Here is a 9,387-nt window from a genome sequence, read left to right as displayed (position 1 = left end):
TCAAGGCAAACAGGAGCGGGGAGAACTCAAGATGCAAGACCCTGTGCTCCTGCAGGCAGCTGCTTATATACAACCCTGCCCTGTTCTGAGGCAGGCTAATTGACAGCACCTGGAGCAGCACACCTGAAGACAATCTGCCTCCTCCCTCTCTGGTCCTGAGCAGGTGGAAGCAGCACTGGCCGCTAGGGCTTCTGGGGATTGTGGTCCCAATAACGATGAATGAGAATAGCCAGGAATTGAGGACTGTAGCCAGGTGCATTATGTTAAATGTAGTTAATTGAATAAAATAAGAACCAAAGTTGAGCAAATGGAAATAAAAGACCAAGGCGTGAAAAGGAGTTGTTCAAGGAGTATTAGGAGGATAAATGAGTACCAAGTAGTCCATGATGGTTGCCAATGCGTGCGCCAGCGGCGTGGGCATGACACAGGGCAAGTTCCAGCTGGTGATAGCCCTTGTTGAGGTCCAGCTGGAAGAACACGGTTGCCCATTGAGGAGGTGGATCATATCTGTGATTCTGGGGGCCTGGTGGCACTCACGCTGTATGGCTACATTTGGTCGGCGCATGTCCACACAAAGGCAAATGGACCCTTTGAACGAATATTTCAGGACAAGTACAATCAGTGAGACCCAAGGGGTGGGTCCAACTGCCAGTTCGATGATGTTAAGATCCAGTAGGCGCCTGATTTCCTCTTCCACCTGCTTCAGGGTGTTTATGGGAATGCCGCGATAGTGCTGTGCAACGGGCTTGCCCGTTGGGTCAATGTGGAGTTGTACTTTGCAGTTCCGTAGTTTACCAAGGCCTTTGAAGAGGTTGGGGAAAGCTTTCACATCATCACCATCTGGGGCCATGTACTCGTGGGCCATCATGCGGTATAGAACGTGGACTAGGCAAATGTCGATGGGCGTTTGGAAACTCAAAATACACCCACTGTTGGCTTTGGTGGAGAGCATGTGTAGTTGAATGCGGGCTGCGTGGGAGTTGTGGGCGCAGACAGTCGTGAACATCCCTTTGCTCAGCAATGGTGTGTTGGATCCATAAGGGAATATGTCCTCTGTGGATGGTTTTAGCCTGGGTGGGTGTGAAAGCCAGTTGTATGCTTCCTCGCTCATGACGTTCACTGTTGTGTCGGTGTCAATCAGGAATTCAGTCTGGGTGTCATTTACTTGTAGGACTAATATGGTGCTGTGTTCCTTGGCGATCTCGTTGCCCAGTGCCCCCACATAGCCTCTCTTCCACTGATCATCCGTGGATGAGGAGGATTCACTCCCTGAATAAGATCTTACTTCCACATACAATATATTTTGTCTTGTTCTGTAGGTCCCTCTTCTGTCTGGGGACCTGTATGAGCGTCAGAATTGCTGCCCGTCACCTTCTACCTCCGGCAGACGATATCTCTGGCATTCGCGACAGGGGTCCTGTCATCAGGGCGCTGTTTTGGATGTCGCCTGCCGCTCCTGGGTGAGGTTCTTTGGGGTGCTGGCATGGGGGTGTTCCTGCATACAGCCGTGAAGTGGTCATCACCCCCGCAGGCAGTGCATTTTTATGGCCCAGGGCAGCGCACATTCCCTTATTGGGGAGCTTGCATCTGCAATGGAAACATGTTTTGTTGGGGCTCTTAGTGTTGTCTTGAGGCGCTGGTGTTAACTTCTTGACTGCCTCTTGGTCTCTGGGCGATGATACTTTCACCCTGCCCAAGTTCACAACTTGCTGTGATATGGCAGAGTCAGTTCACACTATGATGGCCAGGATCTTGTCTAGAGACAGACGTTTTTGGAGTAATTTCTTTTTGAAACCTGGGGATTCACATCCCGCTATGACTTGAGAGCGCAGTGCTTCCTCATTTGAATAGCGGTGGAACGTGCAGTGTTTGATGAGGATACCCAGCCTCATAACAAAATTGTCCAATGTTTTGCCTCTCTTCTGCATGGTGGTATGGAGGATGTGCCTCTCATTGTCCACATTGGTGTGGGGGGGGTGAAATATGTGCCGATTGCACCTTGGATTTCTTGAAAAGTGGCTTCCTCCTCATCGACCAGTTCATAAAATATGTAACACACTCACGCCCCTACTGCCAGGGTCAGTATGTTTTTTTTGCGTTTGTCATCCATGGGGCCCATTGGCCCAACATATACTTTAAAGTCCTTTGCCAGCTAACCCATCAGGGGCTGAGGTTGTTAGTTATCAGTGAGGTCAAACGCTGTGGGCAGTTGCCAAGGAGGGACATCCCCTTGTGCAACCTGAAACACTTCTGATGGGTGGCAGGCACTGTGGCTGGTATATCACAATTTGACCTCTTGGCACCGGTGCAGTATTTTCCCTTATTTCAGTAATTCAGTAATATCACCACAGGGTGCGATGGCTGTCTTCGAGGGCGATTTCCCACTATATGCACACATATATGGTGCTGCCTGGTCAGCACACCAACTGTCTAATGGGCACTCAGTGATTGGGAAAACTGTGAAGCCTGCTGGGCCATGCAGGGGCCCCTCCTCACCTTGTGAGATTGTCCATGAAAGTGCACACAATTGGTTGTTGCACCAAAGTCGCTCTGGCCGCTGGTCGTCTCACTGTGAAAATTGCGGGTTTAAGGGTGTACGATACACTGTCACACCGAAGTGTCAAGCTGGCATCCGTTATGCTCCGGGTGACTCTGCTCCCTTCTTTAGTTGCAGTTGTTCACCGCAGCAGCCTGGGATAAGATGGAGTGTGCCTCGCTCAAATAGACTTCGAGTCACTGCCACCGTTCGGGCGGAGAATAACTTTGCCTACAGTCTCACTGCCACCACTCTGTCTAAAATGGAACGCAGGCCGCTCGTGCGGCAAGCGCCAAAGGCGGCACCCACAGCTGACTGGGCCTGCCGTGTCGTTGGGATCAAAGTCCCTTGTCGCCAATGTCAACCTTCAGTATCTGGGGATGGTGGTTATAGATATACAGTAATTCCAGTGTGCTGCACCCGCGAACAAAAGGAGGCCCACACTCTGATAACCGGCATCAACTTAACTTCATTCAATATTGACTTCCGCCCCAAGGCTTCCTGTTTCGTTTTGTCACTTCCTCTCTTGCTCCCCACCTTAGCCCTGTCTCAAACATAACGATGTGGATGTCCTGAACATGACACCAAGTGCGAAACCCTTCCCCCCCTCCTGGAACATGGAACCCTCCATCAGTCATGGACGAGGAATCCCAATACTTGTCCACCACTCAGCCACATCACAGTGCTGTACAGGCTCTTCCAAGAAGAGCTTAAATATATGTATTAGGATAGTGCCACCACTTTAGAGCACACCTAATGTATCTGTCTGTGTGGTACTGTGAGAACTGGTCCTGCAAGTTCTCGGGCTCGAGATCATGTGAGAACACATGCACAGTGCTTGCAAAGGAACTGAGAAGCGACAGACGCGGAGTGAACAGCAAGGGCTACGGTCGTGCCCCAGCGCTTCTCCTCAGATGAAGCCTGAAGCCTTCATCAAGCACATTAACACCTTGATGTGGGTGATTACAAATAAGAGCATAATTCCATGGCTGCCAGATGGAGTCTCGTGGGAGCTCATGTAAATAAGTTAGGGCCCTGTCCAGAGACTGTTACATCAGTGCAGCCAACTGCACTGACCTATCAATGACTTAACTGTGAAAACAGCCATTTCCCTGCTTGTTGTAAGGTGCCAATTAAACGCGTTATCTTCATCCTGGTGTCCTGTGTTCATTGGGCCACCCCATAATTGGCGAAGAGGACCAGTGATGGACCCACGCAGCAACCATGCAAGGCACCACGCCGCCTCCTGCCTTCCTCCAGTCCCCGGGCAGGCCTGCTATTCCCTGGCAATAGTGGGAGCAGTTATGTACCACTTACTTGGAGGCATTGGGAGGTACGGGCTATTCCGATGCCAGGAAGAAAGCCATGCTACTCTACGCCATTTGTGCTGAAGGTTAACGCATTTTCACGTGCCTAAAGACTTAGCCTGCTGCAGACGACGTGTACAAAGAGGCAGTGCGACACATCATAAAGCGCTTCTCCAACAAGGAAAACGTGGTCCTACACAGGCTCAAATTCTACACGAGGAGGCAAGAAAGCAGTGAGCCAGTTGATGACTATATCACCTGCATGAGAGAGCTTGTTTGATATGCTGGTAGTACATACCAATTCCTGTTAAGTCCAGGTCAAATTAATCCAGAAGGAGCTGGACCTGGACAAGGCAATTCAGATAGCAAGAGCTGAGGAAGAGACATCAAGCAGACACAAGGAAATAGGCGGGCCTACGCCAGCACCCAAAATGGCAGCCGCCCAATGGAAGGGACACAGGGACAAACAGCCTCGAGACTCAGCCAAGGAGAGAAGACCCAAGTGGAGAGAGCCCCAGAAATGCTACAGGTGTGCCAGCACCAGGCACTTAGCCAATGATAAAGACTGCCCGGTGGAGTGCTTCAAGTGTAGGAGATTTGCTCACATCGCCATCGCATGCACCTGGAGGGAAAAGAAGGTTGCATACATTGAGGGTGACAAAGGTACGAGTGACATGGAGGAAGCAGAAGACAGACCCAGAGTGATCATAGCAAACTTGACTTGTGCCAGGAGAGAGAAACCTACCTGCATTATAAAAGTGGATGGCAATGAAACCCGGGTAATTGTCACGCCGCGCGCGCCACTCACCTGTTCTGGGGTCGGGGTCCTCAGCTGCGGCGGTCTCCCTCCTGGAGATTGTATCCGCGTTGGCGCCTTTCTCTACGGCGTACCGCGGTCCGGGCTCCCGGCTCCCTGGGCGCGGCCATCTTGAATGTCCTGCGCATGCGCGGAACGTCAGTATCCGACGTTTCGCGCATGCGCAGTGACAGCGGCTTGCGTTCCAAGCCTCGCTTTGGTCCCAGGTTATAAATAGCCTCCGCAGACCCGGAAACAACGCGTCTCAACGCGGTTTGTTCCGTGTATATGCTCCAGGAGCCCTGCTTTGCCTGAGTCTCTGTTCTGCTCCTGTCCTGTTCCTGTTTCTTCCTCGTGCGTAGCCCAGTGCTCCTTATTCCTTGCCTGGTTCCTTGAGCCCTGCCCTGCCTTGTTCCTTGCCCTTTTGGGTTCCAGTCTGGTACTTGGTCCTTGGGGTTAGGTAGGTCCCTGCCTGGGTTCCTCTGGTCCTGCACCATTCCTTGGTTGGGAAGCGGTCCGGTCCTGGGGTGGTTCGTTCTCTTCCCCTTTTCTTTCCTTCCTTCTTGAAGGGTCTGCCTCCCCATTACCTTTTCTACTAGTCTTGTGCCCTGCCGGTATCTGTGCCATTTCTACCACCGAGGATATACCGAAGATCTGTCCCTCGAACTGCTGGTACCGAAGTGGACTTCACCTGGCCTTCTCTGTCAGTGTTTACACTGTCCTGACGTCACGCAAATACAGAGAAGTGCTACCCGTGACGTTGGGAGATGGTTCAGCTCAATCCTGTCATTTATTGTCAGGAGGGTGTTGGGTCGGTCCCCCGCGTTGCTCTTTCATCTTTGCGAAGATTCATCGACAGACTGGCAGCTTCATCTCCTCGCTCCCCAGGAAGAAAAGGTAACCAGCGATCTCGTGACGCCTCTTATAACAGATTGAGACGCCTTTCCTCCAGCTCCGACATGGCAGACATGCAAGAACTACGTGAGGAATTACGAGCCATGCGTCTCGAGATGACCACCCTTCGCCAGGAGAATGACACTTTTCGGCAAGCAATGGGTCGAGGATTGAATGTTGCTCCACAACCTGAGAATTCTATGGCCCACACAACTCCTATGAAGTTCGATGGTGATCCACGTCGAGTGGCGGAGTTTTGTACCCATTGCCGGATTTATTTTCAGTTTCGATCAAGCCATTTCAATCAAGACAAGGCCAAGATAGGGTACATCCTAGGTAACTTGACCGGCAACGCTCTAGCTTGGGCTGCTCCCCTGGTTTCCGCCAATAGTCCCTTGTTGAGTGATTTTGCTGCTTTTGAAAAGGCCTTTCTGGATATCTTCAAACCACCAAACCTGGCTGCCGTGGCCCAGAACCAGCTGATGGAAATCAAACAGGGATCTGGTGACATCATTAACTGTAACGCTCACCTGATTCCCACGGAGGCGCTGATCCCGGCTGGGCTGCTATCGTTTCTTCAATTGAGAAGCGTAGAGCTCGGACGACTCTCAGGACTGGGCTTCCTCTTATCGAATGTCTGACTTGCAGGGTAAGTTTTCTGCAGGTGGAAGAAAAAGGGTTAATCACCGTTTGATGGGATTCCTTCTCCCACCAATCGCCAGTTTCTCCCACAGCCTAGCTTTCTACTTGTCTCGGCGAGCTCTCACCTTAGGCGTATAAATGCTGAGCTCTCCATCCTGCGTCTGGTGCAGGGGTGCGTGGATTCCAGTTACGTCACTGGATGAGTTCAGTGTTGAGGCTCAAGTCTTTTGCGGCCTTAGTTGTGGCACTGGTGCTGGGATGCCGAAGAGCGATGCCGCCGTTACTGCACGAGCGGATGCCTGTAAGTATACTGTAGTCTTTAGGCTTTAAAAGATGGGCACCTCAATAATGTCCCTTTTCCTTTGTTTCAGGCCTCGGGATGCTGTGGGCGTAGTTTTCCGTTGCCGCTGCACGTGCCGATGCACGTAAGTATAATGTTCGTTGGCCGCTTTTAATGGCACCTCTAATAATGTCCTTTTTCTAGTTTTCAGGTGCCGGGATGCTGCGGGCTTTATATCCGTTGCCACTGCACGTGCCGATGCACGTAAGTATAATGATCGTTGGCCGCTTTTAATGGCACCTCTAATAATGTCCTTTTTCTAGTTTTCAGGTGCCGGGATGCTGCGGTTGATGCTGCGGTTGATGCGGCCGCTTCTGCGCGTGCAAAAACTGGTAAGTTAAGATGAATGCGACTGCCTTCACCCGAACCCCTTTTTAATTATGTCCTTTGTCTTTCAGGTGCAGAGAAGCTGCCGAAGAGAAGGCCGCGGTTAGCTCCGTTGCAATCACGGATGGATCAGGTAAGCGGGCGCGGCTGCGAGCGAGTTGCACTTTTCTAACCTTATGTTTATTCTTTGCAGGTTTTGCCGGTGACTGGATTCCGGGATCTGGTAAGTATTGTTCTGTGTCTTTCTTCATCCACAGGTTGCTGCACGGAAGCTGAAGATGACTCTGGACCTGGAATGCAGGAGCCGACTCGGTGAGCGTCCTGCTGCTGCTGCAGAATAACGCGAAGCACGTGTTTTCCATCGGGCGTTGTTTAAATAGCAGAGAAGTGCTTCCAGTGTGTGTTCTTCCACCGGTTCCACCCAGGTAAGAAAAGAGTTCCTGAATGGAGGGAATAGTTCCTCCCAGCCCTGATGGCTGGGGACTTCAACCAGACTGGATTGTTCTGGGTAAATATGCAGCATGGTCTGCCTCAGGTAAGTCCACCCAAGCATTATTACACTGTTTATCAATATGAGCCCGGCGCCTATGGCGCCGGGACTGAAACCCTTCATGAGCCTGGCGCCAAAGGCGCCAGGACACGGTGCAAAGGGCCCCTGTAGGGGTCTGCTGGGTCCGGAGTAGTGGAAGACGGGTCTGCTTCCGAGGGCGCTGGGCCAGTCCTGGCCCCTCGGGAGTAGCGCCCATGACAGCACCCCCCCTCAAGGCCCCTCCCAAACTTGTCCTCCCCGGGGGTTTTGGTTTATTGGGAAAGGTTCGGTGAAATTTCTGGACTAGACGAGGAGCATGGACGTGGTCATAGGGTTCCCATGACCTTTCCTGAGGTCCGTAGCCTTTCCAGTCGATTAGGTAGAATAGCTTCGATCTGATGATTTTAGAGTCCGAAATGTCTTTTACTTCAAATTCGGGCTCCCCATTCACTTGAATGGGCTCTGGATGATTGGTCAATCTGGTTCCAGGTTGCATGGGTTTCAAAAGAGATACGTGAAATACAGGATGTATTCTCATATGGGTTGGCAATTCTAATTTAACGGCCACTGGATTAATTATGGCCGTAATTGGATATGGTCGCAGGTATTTGGGGTTGAAGGTGCGAGGCCCTTTAAGCGATAAATGTTTGGTGGACAGCCAGACTTGATCCCCAACCTGGTATTGAGGGGCATTGCTTCGGTGTTGATCTGCTCCTTTTTTGTACCTCTCTTTAGCTTGTTGTAGATGTGCAGTCGCTTCCTTAAAAGCTTGGGTAATAACGGTGTGCAATTGATCCACGGCGGGTGTTCCAAGATCTTGAGGTGGATCAAGGTTAGAGGTTCGAGGATGAATCCCATACAAGATGTAGAAGGGACTCTTCCCGGTACCCGAATGAACTGAATTGTTGTAAGCATATTCAGCTATCCAAAGGATGTCCTTCCAGTTACTCTCCGACTGTTGTAGCATGCATCGTAAATATTGCTCGAGAGTCTGGTTTGTTCTCTCGGTTTGCCTGTCGGTCTGGGGATGATGGCTGGTCGAAAGTCTTACATCGATTTGAGCTAATCGACAACAGCTACGCCAAAAGTGGGAAATAAACTGGCTCCCCCTATCTGAGATTAGTACTGACGGGAAGCCGTGTAGCCGGAGGATGTTTTCAAGAAATACTTTGGCTAGGACTGATGCTGAAGGTAAGCCTTTTAGCGGAATGAAGTGGGCCATTTTAGAAAACAGGTCCACAATAACAAGAATGGTGTTGTACCCGGAACAGGAGGGTAAGTCTGTGATGAAGTCCTTGGAAAGGGTATGCCAGGGACACGGTGGGATGTCTAATGGTTGCAGAAGACCAGCCGGCCTCTTCTTCTGACCCTTGTTTTGAACGCACACACTGCAGGACATCACAAATTCCTTTATGTCTTTTCTCCACGAAGGCCACCAGAAGTGTCTCTTCACCTTTTCTGTGGTTTTGGCAATGCCAGGGTGACCCTCAATTAATGAATCATGATAGCAGGAGATTACCTGTCTTTGTAAATCGGCGTGTGGTAGGAACAATCGTCCTTGGAAATAAGGCAAGTCATTGCTTACGGTGAAATCTTTTCCTTTTTGTAACCAGTTCAGTAAGTCTGGTGAGGTTACAAGTTGTTTAGTTTTTTCTTCAATATCCTCAATGGATTGTGAAGAAATCAGACCCACGATCCTTTGTTCAGGAATTATTGGTACAGGTTCTGGATTGGCAACGTTATCTCCCATTCCAATTCGGGAAAGAGCATCCACTTTGCCGTTCTTGTTGCCGGGGCGATAAGTGATCACAAAGTCAAATTCAGCAAAGAATAGAGCCCAGCGAAGCTGTCTGGAGGATTGAGCCTTGGCGGTTTTCAGATACTGCAGATTTCGATGATCGGTGATCACTGTGACGGTGTGTCTGGCCCCGAGGAGATAATGCCGCCATGCCTTAAAGGCTGATTTAATCGCTAGAAGCTCTTTGTCTGTGATGGTGTAGTTGATCTCAGGCGCCG

Source organism: Ambystoma mexicanum, chromosome 3p (assembly GCF_040938575.1).
Source record: "Ambystoma mexicanum isolate Mex_15411 chromosome 3p, UKY_AmexF1_1, whole genome shotgun sequence".
Taxonomy (NCBI): domain Eukaryota; kingdom Metazoa; phylum Chordata; class Amphibia; order Caudata; family Ambystomatidae; genus Ambystoma; species Ambystoma mexicanum.
The sequence above is the reverse complement of the archived record's forward strand: the minus strand, read 5'-3'. Positions refer to the sequence as shown.